This window comes from Sinocyclocheilus grahami, unplaced genomic scaffold (assembly GCF_001515645.1).
Source record: "Sinocyclocheilus grahami isolate Dianchi unplaced genomic scaffold, SAMN03320097.WGS_v1.1 scaffold389.1, whole genome shotgun sequence".
NCBI lineage: Eukaryota > Metazoa > Chordata > Actinopteri > Cypriniformes > Cyprinidae > Sinocyclocheilus > Sinocyclocheilus grahami.
Window position 1 is genome coordinate 339,967 of NW_015505568.1, and position 23,822 is coordinate 363,788.

Genomic DNA, 23,822 nt, shown 5'->3' on the forward strand with positions numbered 1-23,822 from the left:
CTGTTAAATAAAATAAAGAAATGTATTTATGTAAAATGAATACTAATTAATTTATTGCTGTCTTAATTTTTTTAATTTTCAAATGTTAAACCATCAAACTGTTATTTTGATTACATTTATTTAATTAAATCACAGCCTTTGCTACTTGATAATTGCACTAAGCCACATCGTAATTTCTTTATTATTTTAATTAAACAAGCAGCCCTATTTTTTTATTAAATACTAATTTACTGATTTTTATAGCACGTGACCTTGAGCCATAAAACAATGACAGACTTTTCATAAAAGAAAACTTTGTTAGTCATTGAGATGAATGTGAATGCTAACAGATACTTTCTCCAAGTATTATAGACCTGCCTGGTTTGTATACAGAGATTGGTTTATCAGAATAAAGTATATACCGGTAAGCACATAATGTAGAAGACTGTGGCTAAATAAAGATCTCTATCCTCAAACCTTTATATATGAAGCTCTTCATGCTTTCATTTTCATTCACTTTTCCTAAAGCTTGTCTAATACTCCTGGGTTCTTCTGGTTTGACTAAACAGAGGGTCCTTCAGTCTCACAGGCAGAAATCTGACACATATTAATTATGCATGACAATCTACATATGGAATTATGCAAATTGGAAACAACGCAGTAATGAAATATTTCAATGCACAGAGATGCAGGAGAGTCAGAAACACTCTGCAGATTAGAAAATATCACAGTTATGACTTTCCTCTGCGATCTGATGCAGGGGAAATGCAAACATGAAGTACATGATTAGTGACTTTTTTTTTTAATTCACAAATAAATGGAATTAGTATCATTGATATAGAATTTATTTTTGTTAATATCTTGAATTAGATTATTAATTAGGTTTATATATTCTGTTTTTACTTTCATTTTAGTTACAATTTTGTTGTTGTTTTCATTTTTCTATTTTTTAAATGTCTACATTTTTATTTCTGTATTATTTATTATTTGTATTAATTTTTATATTTATTTTTTATAAAATGTATAATCATTTGTATTTATTTTATTAATTGTATTTATTTTATTAACTACAACAATCCATTTATAAAATTCACACACACACATATATACAGTGGGGCAAAAAAGTATTTAGTCAGCCACCAAAAACATTTATTGGGGCTATATAATATAATAATAATATTGATAGTAATATTAATAAATTTATTTTGTTTACTTTTTCATGATAAACAAAACCAGACCTCAGCAAAACTCCAACCCCCAAAAAATAAATGGAAGAAAATTCATAAAAATAAATTCACTAAGAAATTAAATATTGGCAAATATAAAAAATGAGTCACACATATTTCACCATAAATAAAAAATATAATAATAATAATAATAATAATAAATTAATATTATATTAACATTTTATAAAATAAATTTTTCGTATTTGTTTTGCATTTATTTGTGAACATGAAAAAAAATCCACCCTATTTCCCTACAAGAAGTGATTTCAGTTTCTGCATACCCAATCGCAAATTTAGCATTAAAATGTAGTCACATAATCTATACAGTTTTGAATTTTATTTATAAACAAACAGAGCAATAACAGCACAGCAGACAGTGTTAAAACATTTAGTGTGAATCAACCTACTAATGTCTAGTTGCCGCTGCATATTAAAGTAGCATATTTTAACATTGAAACACACTTCACACTTTTAAGAGAAAATGATACCATTGTAAAGAGTTTTGTAAGCCATAAAACTACCACATCACCAGCTTCACATCACACTGACCGCGCAGATCTGGTTTGGGTCGACAGTGAAACTCTAAAAAGCAATCAGTCCTGCTGTCACTCACCCTCGCTGGGTCTGAGGATCTTGTTAACCTCAAAAAAGCGCTTAAAACTGTTCGTTTGCTCATTTTCAGCGAGAGCAAACAAAGCGGCCTGTCTGGTGAATTTCAGCTGCTGCTCAAAGCTATTTTCTCTTCATCTTCAACCTCACAGGAAAAACAGGAGGGAGAAGCAATAACAGAGCAAATCACACACGCCAGACGTGCATAAAGCGCGGGAAATTGCTCTGAGGATGTATTCTGGAGAAAACAACACGACTGTTTGTGTCACAGAGCTGTTTTGTGCGTCATACGTCACAGGTTAGAGATCTCACGATGCTCTAGATTCACACGAGGACGTGCTTCATCTGAGTACTCATCCAGAATCATTACACAAGCCTATCTCACAGAATTAATGAAGCAGTGTGTCAAATGAGCATCAGCATTGGAAATAATGGAAATGATAAATAAATGCATATTTCTTAAAATATGAAGCATATTTTAGGACCTTATTATTTTACACTGTGACATTATTTTTCATGGCAATTAAGTACATTTTCAAAAAAAAGTTACTAAAAGCAATGATATATTATCTAACTTTTTATGTATTCATGCATCCAGGTAGTTTTTTTGTTGTTGTACTGTCTTTAATTTAGTCTGATTTAAACAAAATGATTTAACTACCATAATATTGTTGATGTAATACAATAAAATATCACCATCTAATGAGCATGAGATAAATAAAGAAATCACAATGCAAAACATCTTAATAGTGTAAACAAATAAACAAATATTTAGCTTTTTGAAGCCTATTTTAGGACCTTGTTTTTTTATTGTGACATTATTTTCACAGCAATTAAGCAAAATATACATAAATACATATATATAATATAATTATATTATATATTTAAATAAAATTAATTTAATGACCATACTATATGATAAAGTAAAATATTACTCTATTAAAATAATGATCTAATTAGCATCCGCAAATAATGGAGATGACAAATAAATAAATAAATAAATAAAGGGCCATGTCATGATACATTATGTTAAAGTTATGTTCTTAATTGTGATGAAAATAATGTCACAATGCAAAACATCTTAACAGTACTAAACACTTAATCTTATAATCTTATAATAATCTTAAAATCTTATCAATAAATTAAATTGTGTCATTTGATTCTGGAGTAAAATGTGGCTTGAATATAAAAAGTTTTTAATCATGATGTTAATGAGTCCCATGAGTACGAGCCGTGTGTATGAATCAGTATCAGTTCCTGGTGTTTTTCAGGCTCACGTCTTTCTTTTTTATTTGGTTTTCAGTGCAGGTCTGCTTCAGTGGTCAAGCCACAGGCCGAAGCAGGTGTGCCACACGTTTCACATCACGTTACATCAGGTTTCATCAGCCAGAGACCAATGTGAGATTCACAAGAGACTTGTGTTTCTCTGTGATTACAACAGTAAAACATACAAAAATATACATGTTACTCCATGTGCTATGTAAAACATAGTACTCATGAATGTGGGAAAATATGAGATTATATGATTTTAAAGTACTCTGAAGACTCGAAATAAGATAAACATGATGTTACTGTAGTTCTAGACTAAAGGTCAACATGCATTTACTCATCTCACTCGCACAGAAACAGATTCAGAATTCCTCAAAATGAATAAAAACAGTGAAATGCAAAACTAGAATATGATGCAAACCTGTGATAATTAAATGCTAAATAACACAAATATCCTTTATGTATTTAATCCCAAATTATTTACCAGTGTTTTTGCTGCTGACCTTCCATGATCCAATGCAAGCATACTAATAAGCAAAAATCACTTGAGATAAACATAACATTTGTGAGTGCTGGACTTTCGTCTCCTGCGTTCTACTGTATAGACGTGATTTAATTTTTCCTTCAGTCTGATTCATTTCACTTTTGGTGTGAAAGGGCTTTTAAGTTTACCAAAAAATAAAAAAGTTTATATTAAAAACAAACAAGTAAGCTCAGCCCAGATTTAAAAAGTAACGCAAATGTAATGCATTACTTTCCACAAAAAGTAACTAACACAATTAGTTACTTTTTAGGAAGTAACGTAATATTGTAATGCATTACTTTTAAAAGTAACTTTCCCCAACATATATATAAGGACTGCTTTTAATTTAGTGTATTTTTTATTTTTTTTTACCATAATATTGTTGATGGACTAATATTGGACTAATGACCATCTAACATAAAAAATTTTACAAAACTATGCATATTCCATTTAAAATATAGTACTCAGGACAGTGAAAATTCGGTAACACTTTACTTGAAGGGGTGTGCATAAGACTGACATGATGAATTACCATAATATTGTTGATGTATTACAGCAAAATATTACTCCATTACACTAATGACCATCTAACATAAAAATTGTACAAAACTATGCATATTCCATTTAAAATATAGTACTCAGGACAGTGAAAATTTTAATGAAAAAAATATTTTTAAATACACTGAAGACAATCTCACCATCTAACAGCACTAATCAAACAAAGCTACCGCAGCACGTTTCTATATCATGTGCATCAGGAGCTCAATGTGTTTGATTATGTATTTCGCCTGTAATGGGCTTCAGAACTACGGCCAAACAAAGCAAAGAAACACGCCAGGAGTGTGTGATAGCAGATCAGAAACGACACGATCCAGCTCCAGACATGCATCGGCCGGACAGACCCTCGGGTTGATGTCTGGCACGTCCCGGACACCTCACTCAGCGCTGGCACTGAACACAGACAGATCTGGACCCTCATCTACCAGCGTGCATCCTGGATTGAAAATTCTAATAAAAATTTTTTTTTTAAATACACTGAAGACAATCTCACCATCTAACAGCACTAATCAAACAAAGCTACCGCAGCACGTTTCTATATCATGTGCATCAGAAGCTCAATGTGTTTGATTATGTATTTCGCCTGTAATGGGCTTCAGAACTACGGCCAAACAAAGCAAAGAAACACGCCAAGAGTGTGTGATAGCAGATCAGAAACGACACGATCCAGCTCCAGACATGCATCGGCCGGACAGACCATGTCTGGCACGTCCCGGACACCTCACTCAGCGCTGGCACTGAACACAGACAGATCTGGACCCTCATCTACCAGCGTGCATCCTGGATCAGATCTGGACCCTCATCATCCTATGCATTTACAAGTCTTAAAGGGACAGTTCACCCAAATGAAGACTATGGTTAGAGGCACACAAAAACTCGAAGCTCTTCGCTACATCCCGTCAAAATAAAAGTCTGGTTTAACTTGAAGAAACTCTGAAAGAAATATGCTACTATTACACACGTGCAGAGTGGAATGTACTTTTGAAAGTAATAGCAATGATAGTAAAATTATTAAAACTTATTTTTTATGAAATATCACAATATTTCTTCCATGTTTTAATTTTAGCAATAACCATCTGTTATGTTTGCCAAAAAAGGAATTTGTTTTGTTTATTACATTTTAAAAGATTAATTAAATTATTAATATTTTATGCCTTCCTTTGATTACCAGGTTTTTTAAATAATATTACATTTTTTTATAAAATCATTCATTTATTATAAATAAAAACGTAATAAATTATTAAATTGCATTAATTAAATTGATAAGACACACTTTTTGATTATTAAAAATGATTAAATTAAACCATAAAACTGGTAAATGAAACCAGAACCATGAAAATGGAGATTAAAATTAAACCAGAAAAAAAATGCAGTATTTGGGGAAAATAAAACAGAGAAAATAATTGAAATTGAAATATTGAAAAAAATATATGAATTTCATAGGGCCCTAAAAATTAAATATCTGTTATAATAGTTTTTTTTTTTTTAGCTTTCAATAAATTGTATAAGTTTCTTATTTCAATTAATTAGATATGCCTTTTTATGACAAAAATTTATTTTAACCATCCATAAAATGGATTCCAAGAAAGTGAAATAAAATAATAATAAATAACAAAAAAATAACAAAACCCAAAAACAAAATCTAGAAAAATGTCAACTGAAATATATATTTATATATATATTTGGGGAAACAAATAAAACAGAATTGGTGGAAAACAAATATAAATAAATAAATCAAAAGTTATTACACAGGGCCCTAAATTCACATGAGGAACAGACCAAAACGAGGTTGTAAATCACTGAAAATCCTCCACGTTAGAAGTAAACAAACAATTAAAAAAGACAGATCTCTTATTTTTGGATGAACCTGTGCTGCTACAACACTCAAAACTGTTAATAGTCTAGAAAGCAGAAAATCTGCTCTTTAGACACTTAATATACTCTCCGAAAATAATGAGACATGAAACAACAGCCCAAGGCCTTTACAGCACATCAGGAACTCATGAGGGAACGATTTAGAGTTTCGATTACAACACATCTGCTGCCTCGCAGGAAAAACCCTCCAGAATCAGGCTGATTAACAGGAATCGTTTAAAAACTACAGATGAAAGTGATCTGAGAGGGATGAAGTTCAATTAATAATGCAAATGGTGTGAGATTAATATCCTGCATGATAGCTCTTCATGCGGTGCAGTAACTGCAGCATAGCAGATCAGTCTGCACACACAATCTCAGGCAAATCTCTTCACAGGTCAGTGGAGAAAACCGCATTCATATTTATGCCAGAGAAGGAAAACAAATCTTTTGAAACGGCCTCCTTCACCCGGCGGCCTGATGCAGTACAATGCATTCTGGGTAATTAAAAAGCCGAGCACCAGTTCTGCACAGAGAGAAAAAGAGCCGGAGGCCAAAGTCTGATGACATTCCACATGAGTGACATAAATAATGTGTGCTACATTCATAAAAAATATTAATATATCACACTGACCACGTAAACCTATCACTTTGCATTAGCACGAATAAAGGAACACTGACTCTTAAAGGGACCACAGCATAAATACTTCATATTTTTCTCTGACTAATTTAGTTTTTTATGAACACTTAAAATCACTTGCTCCCCAATGGATCCTCTGCAGTGAATGGGTGCCGTCAGAATGAGAGTCCAAACAGCTGATAAAAACATCATAATAATCCACAAGCAATCCACACCACTCCAGTCCATCAGTTAATGTCTTGTGAAGTGAAACGCTCCTTTCTTATAAGCAGTTTGGACTCTCATTCTGACGGCACCCATTCACTGCAGAGGATCCATTGGTGAGCAAGTGATGCAATGCTACATTTCTCCAAATCTGCTGAAGAAAAAAACTCGTCTACATCTTGAATGGCCTGAGGGTGAGTGAATTTCAGCAAAACAGCATTTTTTGGTGAACTAGTCCTTTAAATAATAAAAAAGTAATTTACAATGCTGTAAACACAGACGGAAAGGAAGGAACGTGAAGATCCCGTATTAGAGGATAATACAGAAGTGCAGGTGTGACGATCTCCTCAGGCGTTGCAGATGTATGGATCCCTTCTCTCTGAATCAGCGCTATAGAATCAGTGCTGCTCAGTAAACAGCAATGCTGTTATATATACTGTATATATATATATAAACTGTATATAGTTGTGGTCAAAATTGAACATACACTTTGCAGTATCTGCAAAATGGTAATTATTTTACAAAAATAAGAGGGATCATACAAAACGCATGTTATTTTTTTATTTAGTACTGACCTGAATAAGATATTTCACATAAAAGATGTTTACATACAGTCCACAAGAATTTATAAAAATGACCCTGTTCAAAAGTTTACACACGCTTGATTCTTAATACTGTTTTGTTACCTGGATGATCCACAGCTGTATTTTTTTTTTTTTGTGATAGGTGTCATTGAGTCCCTTGTTTGTCCTGATATATACAGTTGTGGTCCAGATTTTAAATGCTTTGAATCAGTGTTATAGAATCAATGCTGCTTAGTAAATATATATATATATATACATATATACATATGTGATGTATTTTTATGCTCATTCGACTGTCACTTAGCTTAGTAATGTCCTATTAATTATTAGGATGCTATTAATATTAAAGATCCTCATTAGTAGGCATTTTAACTAATGCTGTGCCCGAGGGGAGACGTCTGAGGTCATGTCTGCATGTTTACGTGATTCATTATGCTCTAACAGAGCAACAAATGAAATTGCTCATTATAAATGATAAGTAATGAATTAAACTGTAATACGCCTGTGACCGGCGGGCAAATGAAAGGTTTAAATAGGGTGACAGCAAGACCGTAGCCCACAAAATGATGGATGAGAGCTTGAGATTAATTCGCTGAGAGGGTTCAGGAAATCCGTTGTAACTGGAGGACTGCTGAATTCAGTCCACACGAGAGCAGTAACAGCAGAGACGTGTGTTTATGCAAACACACACCTACACACACACACACACACGGGTCACGAAATGTGCTGATGACGCAGTGAGAAGAGCCACAATGAAAATCAAGATTAAAAGAGATCTTTAGCATGTCGTGAATTATTCATGAGGCCGGGCAGGGCGCCAGGTTTCCCACCGCTTTGTCTCAGAGAGACAGCTGGGTTCAGATACAGGGAACAACAGCTGACGAACAAACACACAACACGCTTGAACACGCAACATACAACTACAGCATTTACTTATTTACTTCAATGCATTTTGTCATAGTCAATCAATCAAAAAAAAAACAAATTTATAATTATATATATACACATACATGATTAGCTTTCATAAAAACTATTATTATATATTATATGACTCGGTCACCTGTACAGTTTAAAATCCTGATGTGTGATTTTTGTTATTTTCTAGCAAAAAAAAACAAAAAGAAAAATAAATTAAATAGACAAAATTTTAATAATAATAATAATAATAAAGTAAAGGAAATGTTTGTAGTTTTTTAATAAATTTACATTTCCCATAAATTGAGATTTTTTTCTTATACTAACCTTGATGACAGGGTGGATTGACTATGACAAATGCAATCAAGTAATACATAAGTATTAGTATGATATAGAAATATTTATATTTTAAGTATAACTGCATGTTGGTGTTTAAGTTCCCAGAATGCACTCTGGCATGAATAAATTGTGTATTTTTAATTTATATATATATATATATATATATATATATATGTATATGTTATTCATATTTCATAGCCTATTTCGTACATTACTGTATAAAGCTATAAAAAATGGTGGTGTATGAAACGTAATTTATGCTTCAACATGTAATATGCAACTAAAGTAAAACAATTAAAAGAATTTACATGCAAAGCAAGTTTCTGTTCAGCAAACATGGTCAAATCTGCTAGCAATGAGTTCATTATTCAGATGTGTGCTTAAGGATTATTGGTGCTTGAAAAATCAATTAAATGAAAAACAAATGCAATTAAAAAACAATAAAGCTCTTATCCAATCCGAAGTGAGGACAAGGTAACAGGAAGTGAAGGTGTCCCTCAGCTCCAGGAAAGTGATGTCAATGAGTTTACATCATGCAGGAATATTGCCCAGATCTTGCTTACATATCATTGAGCTCATTCTCCTCCATCTGCACAAAGCTGCACAATAAATCACTGTGACGAGAGCTGGAGAGCAGATATATAACGTGCGGATATCAGAGGACAGAACTGTTCTACGGCATTCACTTCTGAGAGCAGAAGAGAAATACTGAGTCATGTAACAATACAGAACGAGACGCATCCTACACAATGAAGGCAATGAACAACATCTTATTAAGGGATGCAACGTAAACTTGCAGCATTAATACAACACTTTGGTAGCCATTGCATACTGCATATCCAGTAAAAAACTTTTTTTTAATATATATATATATATATATATATATATATATATATAATTTTAGTTTGAACAATTTTTAATAGATTTTTAATGTAAATAATTTCATAATTTTTTTAATAAAATATTTTTCTGTAATTTATAGAAAATGTTGATTTATCAAAAACTACAAAATACATTTGCTAGGCTATTTATTATATTATTATTATTGTTGCTGTTGTTATTAGGGGTGTAACGGCACAGAGAAGTCACGGTTCGGTACATACCTCGGTTTTGGGGTCACGGTTCAATACGAGTTCGGTACAACAGGAAATGTTTTTTTATTTATTTTGAACAGACAGTAGTGCCACATACATGTAGCATGAGCAGTTGTTTTTGATTTGCATTAGATTGTATGATTTCAAGATTTAAAGCAAAAACTGAATGGTCTGACTTTAGATTTGGGAAATGATGCTACATCAAACACCTGCACAAAACAAAAACAGCAGACGAACTGAATGAAAATGCTAATTCACTGTGGTTATAAACCACTGACTGGATTGCTCATCGCGTTCAATACAAGCCTCTGTTAATATTGCTCTATATTATATTGAAAGTCAAAGCTTACCAGGCATCCTCTTGGAAATAAAGCTTCATGTACGGTATGTAGTCAGAGTAATTTCTCTGAATAAATTATGATGCATGTATTTTTTATGTCCTGATGGTGCAACATCTATTTCAGACTCTTCAAGGCAGCGCAAATACTATGGCGTTTTAATAGCATACAGTTTCCATAGGAGTAAACTGTTATGTTTATATATATAATAATTAATCATTAATTTAACTAACTTTTAAATCATTAACTGCTTCAAAATGCATGAGGTTAATTAAATCATTGTTGAAAAATGCAGTTAGCCTACAGTACGAATAAAAACAATAAAACAACATCATTACATAAACAGTGAATGCACAAGGCGAATTATCGTATAAATTCAGATTTCAGAAGGAGCACTTTGTCATTTGAGATGCATATGTTGAGGATCTCGTCCGTCTGATGTTTATCATGTTCATCTGATGTACGTCACTGTAATGAATATGACACGTAACTTTTTAATATGCAGGGGAAATTCCCGATATTAAACAAATAACCATTTATGCTCAGGACGTTTGCACATTCATACAGAAACGTCTTACTGATCTGAAGAGTGACATGATATTAATACAGTCTGAAAGCAAACTGATTCAAAATAATGGAACAATCACATAATGTTCATTACCTGCCCTGACTTGGATTCAGCCCATGTGACTCATCTCTCCTCCAATCACAAGGCTCATTTGCACTTCCATCCTGTCATTGCTCCAGATTTAGCAAGAGTAGACAAAATATTTAAAGCTGAAGTCGGTAATCATTCTAATATGCTGATTTAGTCTCAATTATTAATAATCTTCTGATTATTTTCAATGGTGAAAACAGTTGTGCTACTTCATATTTTTGTGGAAACCGTGATGCATTTTTTCAGGATTCTGTGATGACTAGTAAGTTCAAACAACAGCATTTATTTGAAACAGAAATATTAAACCACTTTACTGTCACAAAGTATATTAATGTATTAATTAAAAAAAGTACTTACCCAAAAGTTTTGAATGGTAGTAGGCTATATCACGGTCTCCACAAAAATATGATTTCATCATTGATAATAATCAGAAATGTTTCTTAAGCAGCAAATCAGCATATTATACTGATTTCTGAAGGATCATGTGACACCGAAGACTGCAGTAATAATGCTGAAAATTCAGCTTTGATCACAGGAATAAATTACAGTTTACAATATATTCACATAGAAAACCGTTATTTTAAATTGTAATAATATTCACCCTCAAGTTGTCCCAAACCTGTATGAGTTTCTTTCTTTTGCTGAATATGAGAATATGAATATGAATAAGAAGATATTTTGATAAATGTGTGCAACCAAACAGTTTCTGGTCCCCATTGACTTCCATGGTAGTTTTTTTTCCATATTAATGGAACATTAGTACTAATATTCTTCAAAATATCTTCTTTTATGTTCAACAGAAGAAAGAAACTCATACAGGTTTGGAAGAACATGAGGGTGAGTAAATGATGACAGGATCTTCATTTTGGGGTGAACTGTCCCTTTAAGAAACACCAGCATATTAAATGTACCATCACTGTCCTTCACATCAAAATATGCCACTGAGTCTGACTGAGCTCCATTATGATGCTGTATAGAGTATATTTGAATAACAGATGAATGCAGTCCTGGCAGCAGACAGATTTCTTTGACAAGCTTTTATACAAACCGCCAGCTTATCAATGCCATTCCAGCACAAACGCCAAGATTTGTTTAATATCGATTCCCCGATGTTAAGCACTGGTCGTTTAGGAAGTCGAGGAACTAAATAAAAATAGAGCTTGTTATTCACATCTGTGAACTTCCCTTCCAGTTCTTTGTATCTGTTTAATTCATACTGTATGAAAATGACACAGACCCTTTAAACTGTACGTTCAGCCCACATTAATGCGGTAAACCCACAGCGCTCTTCATATCTAATGGCGGTCATGTCTTAAATTCTAGTCTGAAATATGAATCCATATAACATGAAGCAGGAGTCTGTCAGAGGATTTCAATCACAACTACAGCTGAGCCAATCACAGCACATGCGCATCCATATTCATGCACGAGGCGCTTCAGAAACTCACACATGCATCTGAGTGTCAGCGCGTCTCTTGAAGCCGCCGTGTGTCGGTATCAGTGATTCTGGAGCTGGTGAGAGGTGCTGTGGCACTCTGATACGGGACGTTTCTCATGGAGGAGGTTTTGGATTCACTATTACTGCAACAAACAGCAGGGAAATCAAACCAAAGCGGGATTGTGAAGTTCAGAGGTTTAGGAGCATAAACACACAATCTCTTCCTCACACACACACACACACACACACACACACTCACTCACACACAAACTCCCATTTTAGCACATACATGTACATTTAGGTTATTGACAGTAATGTATGACTTTTTTAAATGTTAGTTTAAATCAGTTCATTTATCATTTGTAAACCACTGAATGGAAGTAAAAATAAGCTTTTTCTATCTATCTATCTATCTATCTATCTATCTATCTATCTATCTATCTATCTATCTATCTATCTATCTATCGTTCTATCTATCGTTCTATCTATCGTGTTCTATCTATCGTAACATTTTATCGTTCTTTCTGTCTATTGTTCGTTCATTTGTTTGTTCTTTCTATCATTCGTTCATTAATTTGTTCGTTTTATCCATCCATTTCAAAAATCAAAGTTTGGAATGCCAGTTTGTTGTGTGTGAAATAATAGTAACATGATTTTCTTTAAATTTCCATTTATTAAATTGCAATTCTACATTCTGTTTGCTACCTCAAATCACATTCAGGAAGTGAACTGGAATTTTTAAGTCATTATTAATGACATAAATGTAAATCTCAAATTTAAAAACCAACCACCTAGCAACGCCCTGACAACCACCCAGAACAATTAGCAACTGCATAGCAACAACTGTCCACCCTCAGCATGCTTGCATTGCGGTGCTGAGTAAGGTTTATAATTTCTTCATAAACTATAAAAATAAATGACAAATTCATGCTAGTGTTCACACCTCCCAGCATCCCTTTCGGTTTGTTTTTCCTCTGACATAAACATGAGCAAAATGAGGGTGACTCAGAGAAGAAATTTTAATGTTATGTGACATGTTAAGACCTCGGTCTATATCTGCATTTACAGAATATCTTTTTTTTTTTTAAACATACTGTACACACTAAACAGAATGAGAGTGAAAGAGATGTGCAAGCAATACTCCTTTGTAATAATCTCAGACAAAAAAAAAACTACGCCCTGACAACCACCCAGAACAATTAGCAACTGCATAGCAACAACTGTCCACCCTCAGCATGCTTGCATTGCGGTGCTGAGTAAGGTTTATAATTTCTTCATAAACTATAAAAATAAATGACAAATTCATGCTAGTGTTCACACCTCCCAGCATCCCTTTCGGTTTGTTTTTCCTCTGACATAAACATGAGCAAAATGAGGGTGACTCAGAGAAGAAATTTTAATGTTATGTGACATGTTAAGACCTCGGTCTATATCTGCATTTACACATACTGTACACACTAAACAGAATGAGAGTGAAAGAGATGTGCAAGCAATACTCCTTTGTAATAATCTCAGACAAAAAAAAAACTGCAGGAATTAATCTGCAATCCTGTGCACCGTGTGGGAGGTCGATCGATCCAGTATTGACAATGTCCAAACAAATGTTAAAGAGCATGTTCTTTGAAAACGCTAAGATCCTCAGTCATGTCCTCTAACAAGAGCTATTCAAACACAGTCAAACGCTAATGTGTGTGTTTATGTGGTGATTCTGCTGAATGCAAGCATGCGGTGTTAATCTGCTGTCATTAATGTACAACTGTCATTATGCGAAGTTGCTGAATCATTTTGCCTGCGGATGAAGTACAGAGGACATCCACATTTACAATGACATCCCATAATACAGAATATCTTTTTTTTTTTTAAAACATACTGTACACACTAAACAGAATGAGAGTGAAAGAGATGTGCAAGCAATACTCCTTTGTAATAATCTCAGACAAAAAAAAACTGCAGGAATTAATCTGCAATCCTGTGCACCGTGTGGGAGGTCGATCGATCCAGTATTGACAATGTCCAAACAAATGTTAAAGAGCATGTTCTTTGAAAACGCTAAGATCCTCAGTCATGTCCTCTAACAAGAGCTATTCAAACACAGTCAAACGCTAATGTGTGTGTTTATGTGGTGATTCTGCTGAATGCAAGCATGCGGTGTTAATCTGCTGTCATTAATGTACAACTGTCATTATGCGAAGTTGCTGAATCATTTCAGCAGCTTCATCATTTCTTATGCGAAGCTGCTGAATCATTTTGCCTGCGGATGAAGTACAGAGGACATCCACATTTACAATGACATCCCATAATACCAGTCACACTGTTTCTGTCCAACACAGACACATGGCTGGATACAGAGATAAGTGATGTTTGCTAAAACATAACCTGTCCCGAACCATTGGCTCTACAGACATGAATGATCCCTCAAATCATACGTGTTGTTGAGGAGAATGTGCTGTTACTTTACCAAGTAATCAAATGCAGCATTTTCACCTGCTGGACCAGAAAACAGTTGAAGAAATCCCACAGATGACCACTAAAGGAGGAATCTGAGCCATAACAAGAGACCAGAAGATCACAGGGATGTGAGGACTCCATCATACAAGACATATGGCTCAGAACACCCTAGAAACTGCACAGCAACATGCTAAAAACACCTAGAACACCCTAGCAACTGCATAGAAATTAACGTCTTAGCAACCACATAAAAAATGTGCATAAGCACCCCTAAGACCCTAGGAATCACATAGCAACACACACAAAAACAAACAAACAAAGACCCAGAACACCTTAGCAACTGTATAGAAATGAACATCTTAGCAACCACATAAACAATTAGGTTAAACAGTCATAATACCCTAGAGACTGCATAGCAACACACTAAGAAAACACCCAGAACACCCTACCAACTGTATAGAAATTAACATTTTAGCAACAACATAAACAATGCGCTTAAACAGTCATAACACCCTAGAAACTGCATAGCAACACACTAAAAACACCCAGAACACCCTAGCAGCTGTACAGAAATGAATATCTTAGCACCCACATTAACAATGCGGTTAAACAGTCATAGTACCCTAGAAACTGCATAACAACACACTAAAAACACCCAGAACACCCTAGCAACTGCATAGCAAAACATAAAAACACCCAGAACACCCTAGCAACTGTATAGAAATGAACATCTTAGCAACCACATAAACGATGCGGTTAAACAGTCATAGTACCCTAGAAACTGCATAGCAACACAAAACACCCAGAACACCCTAGCAACTGAATAGAAATAAACATCTTAGCAACCACATTAACAATGCGGTTAAACAGTCATAGTACCCTAGAAACTGCACAGCAATGCACAAAAAACACCCCAGACCACCCTAGCAACTCTATAGAAATGAATATCTTAGCAACCATGTAACAAATGTGCATAAAGACTAACAACACCATAGGAATTGCATAGCAACACACTAAAAAAACCAGAACACCTTAGCAACTGTATAGAAATTAACATCTTAGCAACTTCATACAAATGTGCTTAAACAGTCATAACACCCTAGAAACTGCATAGCAACATGTTAAAATAACAATCAGAACATCCTAGCAACTGTATAATATTAATATCTTAGCAACTGCATAGAAAATGTGTTTAAACACTATGACACTCCAGGAACCACATAGCAACAAACTAAATGAACCATAGCAATGCACTAAAAACACACACAGAACATTGCAACAATGCATTACAATACACTACAAACCACATCGAACACCTAGCAACCACAGAACATGCTAAAACACCCTAGCAACTGCATAGAAAACAAGAATTTGACAAAACTTTGACAAACACTAATTGTGACATGAACTACACTCACATTTTCTTCAGAAACATAAAAATCTATTTTGACATGTTTTTTCACGAGAACTTCAAAGATAAAAGACTTGATGTTCAGCCCGAACAAATTCAAATCGTTTCAATTGAATACAACCACAAACACTGACACAACATTTCTAAAAGAATTCAGTGCATGAATCTGTGATCTACTGCAGCTCATTCTTGCTTTGAGCTTTTGTTTTGCAGCATGCCGCTGACGTTAATGCGTTCTGCTGTAAGTGTGTTCAGGTATGATGGGATTTCATGTAGATCAGCAGAAAATGCATATATTTTTTAAAGGAAAATCCAGGTTAAGTTAGCTGTTATGGATTTTCCATCATAAGTGCTAACATGCTAATTAACAAATAGCATGATCACAATTTGATCAAAAATGCCAGTATCATACGCAAATGATTTAAATATGTGACAGAAACTCCTCCTCCAGAAGTGACGTTATTGTGACTAATCAGACGAAATGTCTTCAATTCAGGAAGGTAGTCAACCTAACAATAGCTTACTTATAGTCATCTCACAGTACAAGCACACAGCGTGCAATCCAACACAAATCCTGTGAAGTTGTAGTTTCGGATGGATCGCCTGTCTAAAAGTTATTGGCGAAGTTAAAGATGTTAAAGACTCCCATCAAAGTGATGAAACTGCAGCGGTGGTTTTGCCTCACTGGAGGTCACTCATCGGCATTATGACATCATAAATCTGAGCCGGAGCGAGCGGCTGAGCGTACAGCCTGCTGATGAACTATTGGCAGGCGGCCCATCAATCTGCACACAAATCTCCATGTTTGACTCTTCATATACAAGACCGGCCCCCAGGGGCCCCTCATTCAATCTCACCAATGCTATAGAATCACCTAGAAAAAATTTAGCATGTCACGGAGCTCTTTGGAGGTTAAATCAAATTGGCTTTTGTTGGCTATGTTGCCTACGTGCACGTGGCTGCGGTTAGGGGACGTTCTGTAGATGAATTCGTTTATAGTCCACCAGCAGTCATTTATCTTTTCGACAACAAAGTCTGAGTTCGGAGCGTCGTAATCACATGGACTCGTCATGCATGCATGCATAAACCATCACAGATTTGCTGTTTCTAGTCCAAATTTGAGCAGAAAGACTCATCTGACAGGGTGCTAGACAAAGACCTCATTTCGTTACTGATTGAACAAGACTGCCAGAGCACAAACTTGATCTTCCCATTCTGAAGTATATTACGAATGCAGCAGATCAGCACAATCAAGACCACTGCGCTGTGAAGGTGAACAATAACAAATGGCACAATGCTGGTGTTCAAAGGCGAGCACAGTCTCCACCGCAGCGTGCTGGAAAACAGCAGTTCTCAACTAGTGTGTTGCAAAGCCAAAATGATGGGTCACAGACAGCATGGGGGGGGGGCAAAATGCAAATAATAAAATTCCTCTAAGCATGAAATCATGCATTTTAAGGACTGCACAATAAATTAAAATATCAACTGTTTTTAAGGGAGGAGAAAACCATTCTCATATCTTTAGTTGTTGGTTATAGTAATTAAAAATTAAGTAGCTAATATTAATAAATAGACAGTGTAAGAAAATAGGACTCAGCCTATATCACATGAAGTTTAAGTTTAATTATTGCTTTTATAATGATAATACATATGAAATTATTATAAATATATAATATAAATAAATTGTATATGTATAAACAATATAATTTAAAAAAAATTAATTTATACATTTTAATTAAATACTACACTTCGATAGCCACAAATAATACATTTCAAAGATCATGTAAATATATTACTATTTTAAACAATAATTGATTTAAATTAACAATCATTTTGATTAATAAATTTAATTTAATCATAAATAATATATTTAAACTACAAATAATACATTTCAATAATACATTCAATAATTTTTATAATATATATATATATATATGTAAAAATATTATATATAAATATATATTTATATTGTGTATAAATATAATAAATAAACAATATTCATAATATTTATAATTATTTAAGCTACAAATAAGAAATTTAATAGTATATACAATGTTTTTATAATAAATATTTAGAATGATTATAAATACATAAAATTTAAACAATAATGAATTAATAATTTTTTTAATTTAACAATAATTTTAAAAACTACAAACACAACAGTTCAGTGTTTTTATAATAAATATATAATTAAAAATTCTAATATAAATCTATAATAAATAACCAATATTTAAAAAATAATGTATTTTAATTAACAATCATTTATGTATGTTAAGTGTGTACAGTATGTATGTTCATTCAGCACTATAGCTGTAAAATCTGAGCCCTTTAGCAAAAACCAGTTGAGAACCACTTTAATAAAAGTCTTCTTACCTCAGTCCGGATCTTTACATGCTCAGCATCACGTGAGATGGGACGGACGTTCTGGAGCGCTCCACAAATACAGCGAAATCCTCCCAGCGCTTTGTGTCATTCTGAAAGCAGATGACAGACAGCTCAAATCAGAACCTCCATACTCCTTCACATTCATTTTTAAGCAGCTCAAGAGGATGCAATTAATCTTCACAGATAATTAGCCCGAATATAATACCACAATCAAGAGACTAATGACTGACTAAACGTTCAGTGTTTGCATTGTTAAGTGTTTCACCCACACAAACCAAAGCTCAAATGTGTTTTTTGTGAACAAATGCAAGTAATAGTCACTCTCCTCAAAGACTTACATGATCTATAGCACAAATAATTAGTAACTATGAGCAACAGTGAAGCTATTTCAGATTCAGTCTAAGATAAACCATCCTAAACCAAACAGGACTGAACAATCTTCCGGACTAAATGTTTGTCTGATAGCGATTCTCCATTCACAATCATTTCAAGGTCTGAGAAACACTCAAATTGAGTTCAGGCAAAGCTTCCCGGGAGTCACTTAGTTTAGTTTTTGAATTTGGACAGCGTTTATGAAAACATGAATGTTCATTTCTTTTAATACAGTGCGCTGTCGCCCTTTCTACGTAAAAATCAGTCAAATCATGTAACGTGAATGTCGTTCAGTTTTGCTCGAGACTAAAAAAATCAGTACCGAGCCACAGAAGAGACTCTGTTTCTCTAGCGCTTTCCGCGAGCGCGATTCGAGACGGAGTGAAAGACGGACAAATGCGTTTCATTCATTCGTTCATAACCACTCATACCCCACTCCACTGCACCCCACTGACACAGTTTTGCGTAGGGCCCCCAGAAGTCTAGGATCGGCACTGACCGTACATATAATGCGCCTCCCATCCAATAAATCGCAACAGGCTTTGTGCGTTGTTATGTTTGATATGAAACAAAGTCTCAGATTTCAAATTCTGTCCGTTTTAATAGGAAATTCAAGCAATAAATATCGTTTTGGCACTCTTTAATGTGGCAGCGCGAAGTGTTTTTGCTTTACTAGTGCTCGTGAGTGTTTTATTTTTGTTCTGGAGCTGATGATCCCGCGCTCTGCTGCCACACTGGAGCGCACTCGCCACCAACTGGACAGGGGTGGGTATTACAGTTATAAATTACAATAGATCACCGTCAGTGTAATGTCAAAGTGACGGAGAGCCTTCAGATATTTCCGTCACTGCTAAAACAATTCTGTGAATGACGGAAAAAAATGTGGGTTATATATACGGTATATTATAAAACTGAAACAGAACAACATTTTCAAGCACTGCAGAGAAATAATTTGTAAGGTAGTCAACCTAACCATAGCTTACTCAAGTTGTCTCACAGCACAAGTTGTCTTGCACAAATCCTTTGAAGTTGTAGTTCGGGATGGATCGTCCGTCTAAAAGTTACTGGCAAAGTTAAAGACGCCGCTCCCATCAAAGTGATGAAACTGCAGCGGTGGTTTTGCCTCACTGGAGGTCACTCATCGGCATTATGACATCATAAATCTGAACCGGAGCGAGCAGCTGAGCGTACAGCCTGCTGATGAACTATTGGCAAGCGGCCCATCAATCTGCACACATATCTCCATGTTTGACTCTTCATATACAAGACTGGCCCCCAGGGGCCCCTCATTCAATCTCACCAATGCTTTAGAATCACCTAGAAAAAAAAGAGCATGTCACAAAGCTCTTTGGAGGTTAAATCAAATTGGCTTTTGTTGGCTATGTTGCCTACGTGCACGTGGCTGCGGTTAGGGGACGTTCTGTAGATGAATTCGTTTATAGTCCACCAGCAGTCATTTATCTTTTCGACAACAAAGTCTGAGTTCGGAGCGTCGTAATCACATGGACTCGTCATGCATGCATGCATAAACCATCACAGATCAGCAGAAAGACTCATCTGACAGGGTGCTAGACAAAGACCTCATTTCGTTACTGATTGAACAAGACTGCCAGAGCACAAACTTGATCTTCCCATTCTGAAGTATATTACGAATGCAGCAGATCAGCACAATCAAGACCACTGCGCTGTGAAGGTGAACAATAACAAATGGCACAATGCTGGTGTTCAAAGGCGAGCACAGTCTCCACCGCAGCGTGCTGGAAAACAGCAGTTCTCAACTAGTGTGTTGCAAAGCCAAAATTATGGGTCACAGACAGCATGGGGGGGGGGCAAAATGCAAATAATAAAATTCCTCTAAGCATGAAATCATGCATTTTAAGGACTGCACAATAAATTAAAATATCAACTGTTTTTAAGGGAGGAGAAAACCATTCTCATATCTTTAGTTGTTGGTTATAGTAATTAAAAATTAAGTAGCTAATATTAATAAATAGACAGTGTAAGAAAATAGGACTCAGCCTATATCACATGAAGTTTAAGTTTAATTATTGCTTTTATAATGATAATACATATGAAATTATTATAAATATATAATATAAATAAATTGTATATGTATAAACAATATAATTTAAAAAAAATTAATTTATACATTTTAATTAAATACTACACTTCGATAGCCACAAATAATACATTTCAAAGATCATGTAAATATATTACTATTTTAAACAATAATTGATTTAAATTAACAATCATTTTGATTAATAAATTTAATTTAATCATAAATAATATATTTAAACTACAAATAATACATTTCAATAATACATTCAATAATTTTTATAATATATATATATATATATATATATATATATGTAAAAATATTATATATAAATATATATTTATATTGTGTATAAATATAATAAATAAACAATATTCATAATATTTATAATTATTTAAGCTACAAATAAGAAATTTAATAGTATATACAATGTTTTTATAATAAATATTTAGAATGATTATAAATACATAAAATTTAAACAATAATGAATTAATAATTTTTTTAATTTAACAATTATTTTAAAAACTACAAACACAACAGTTCAGTGTTTTTATAATAAATATATAATTAAAAATTCTAATATAAATCTATAATAAATAACCAATATTTAAAAAATAATGTATTTTAATTAACAATCATTTATGTATGTTAAGTGTGTACAGTATGTATGTTCATTCAGCACTATAGCTGTAAAATCTGAGCCCTTTAGCAAAAACCAGTTGAGAACCACTTTAATAAAAGTCTTCTTACCTCAGTCCGGATCTTTACATGCTCAGCATCACGTGAGATGGGACGGACGTTCTGGAGCGCTCCACAAATACAGCGAAATCCTCCCAGCGCTTTGTGTCATTCTGAAAGCAGATGACAGACAGCTCAAATCAGAACCTCCATACTCCTTCACATTCATTTTTAAGCAGCTCAAGAGGATGCAATTAATCTTCACAGATAATTAGCCCGAATATAATACCACAATCAAGAGCCTAATGACTGACTAAACGTTCAGTGTTTGCATTGTTAAGTGTTTCACCCACACAAACCAAAGCTCAAATGTGTTTTTTGTGAACAAATGCAAGTAATAGTCACTCTCCTCAAAGACTTACATGATCTATAGCACAAATAATTAGTAACTATGAGCAACAGTGAAGCTATTTCAGATTCAGTCTAAGATAAACCATCCTAAACCAAACAGGACTGAACAATCTTCCGGACTAAATGTTTGTCTGATAGCGATTCTCCATTCACAATCATTTCAAGGTCTGAGAAACACTCAAATTGAGTTCAGGCAAAGCTTCCCGGGAGTCACCCGAAATTAATTCTGATCCTGTCCTGATCAAATATCCCTAAAACCTTTCCCTCAGGGATATAATTTGTGTTTTATTGTGCCGAGGTCTGAACCAAATGAATTCAGCAGCAGATTCAATAAACAAACTGATACGATCCGCTCGCTCAAATCGAATGAAAGCGAATGGAGAGCCTCGCTGTCCCTGAATACAGCGATTTTAATTCTGGGTTTGATCAATTACTCTTGTCACCAAAAACAAACAATGCAATAAAGATGGGACCTTTATTTCATAAGCCAGTTGGTTTTGCTCAGAGCTGAATATTTCGTACACAACGGTATTGAAAATGAAAGCCACGCTAGTTTAAGGTGCTCCAATACTTCCAGCACTGCATTCGCCAGCCAAGCAACTGCCATTGAAATAAATGGGAATGCATATGGTTAGCTCTCTCCAGAGATATTACAACTCACTGATCACAGTCATTAGGGGGAGACGATCTCTTTAATATCTCAATAGTGTCTCCTATATATCCGTGAGATTAAATGGAGAGTGGGAGACTTTTCTGAAGTAGAGAAAGACTCTAGAAATCAGAAGAGTTCTCAATAACGTCTCAAATTATGCTCAGATTTGCCAAGATTCCAAAATCTGTAATCAAGAGATCTCAATATGAACATTTCTCATCAAATTCTCATTAATTTATATCTCTATACCCTTACTCTATGTCAACAATTGATTGCTTTTACTTCTCTTAAAGGAGAAAGGAAATTAAAGGAAAAACATGAGAAAGTTGAAACTTAAATAAGACATAATTAAGAACTATTGACTCATTTGAATCAGAATATTTAGGAGAAAAACATTGAGTTGAGACATAAGTGAGAACTCCATCATGACTCCGTAATTTCTCTTAGACATCAATGAGATCAAATGGAGATTTTGAACATGTGTTCTACTTCTTAGATGTTTCTCCTGAGAAAAACACACTAGTCTCAACTAGAGTTTCAGAAGAGATCTCCACAATGTCTCAAACTTTGCTCAGATGTTTCAAAGTCTGCAGTCAAAATACTTTGCATGTCAACAATAAAACATAGGATTCTGTTTTGACTTTTCCTAAGTATAGTAATGAAAAAACATGAGTTGAGACATAACTGAGAACTCCATCATGACTTTTTAATATCTCAATCAATAGCTTCTCTTAGACATTAATGAGATCAAATGGAGAGCAAATGGAGACTTTTCCAGAAGTGCCCAACTTCACAGATGTTTCACACCTTACTCTCAACTACAGTTTCAGAAGAGATCTCAACAATGTCTCGAACTCTGCTCAGATGTGCCAAAGCCTGCAGGCAAAATACTTTAAATGTCAAGAATGAACACATTTGCTTCTGTTTTGAATTTTCCTACAAGGATGTTTAGAAACAAACACGAGTTGAGACATAAGTGAGAACTCCATCATGACTCTTTAAAATCTCAATAGTTTTTCTTAGACATCAATAAGATCAAATTGAGAGCAAATTGAGACTTTTCCAGAAGTGTCCAACTTCTCAGATTTCTCTCCTGAGAAAAACATCCTAGTCTCAACTACAGTTTCAGATGAGATCTCAACAATGTCTCAAACTATGCTCAGATGTGCCAAAGTCTGCAG

General features: G+C 34.2%; 1 protein-coding gene across 1 annotated transcript in view; it reads right to left on the reverse strand.

Moving 5' to 3' along the window:
• LOC107550157 (disks large-associated protein 4-like) overlaps nt 1–18,525 on the reverse strand; it is a 123,068-nt gene extending 104,543 nt beyond the window's left edge. Inside the window, exon 1 of the mRNA XM_016231384.1 lies at nt 18,461–18,525. The gene's annotated coding sequence lies outside the window, so the exon portion shown is untranslated. The remainder of the gene's footprint in view (nt 1–18,460) is intronic.
• Between the last annotated feature and the right edge of the window lie 5,297 nt (nt 18,526–23,822).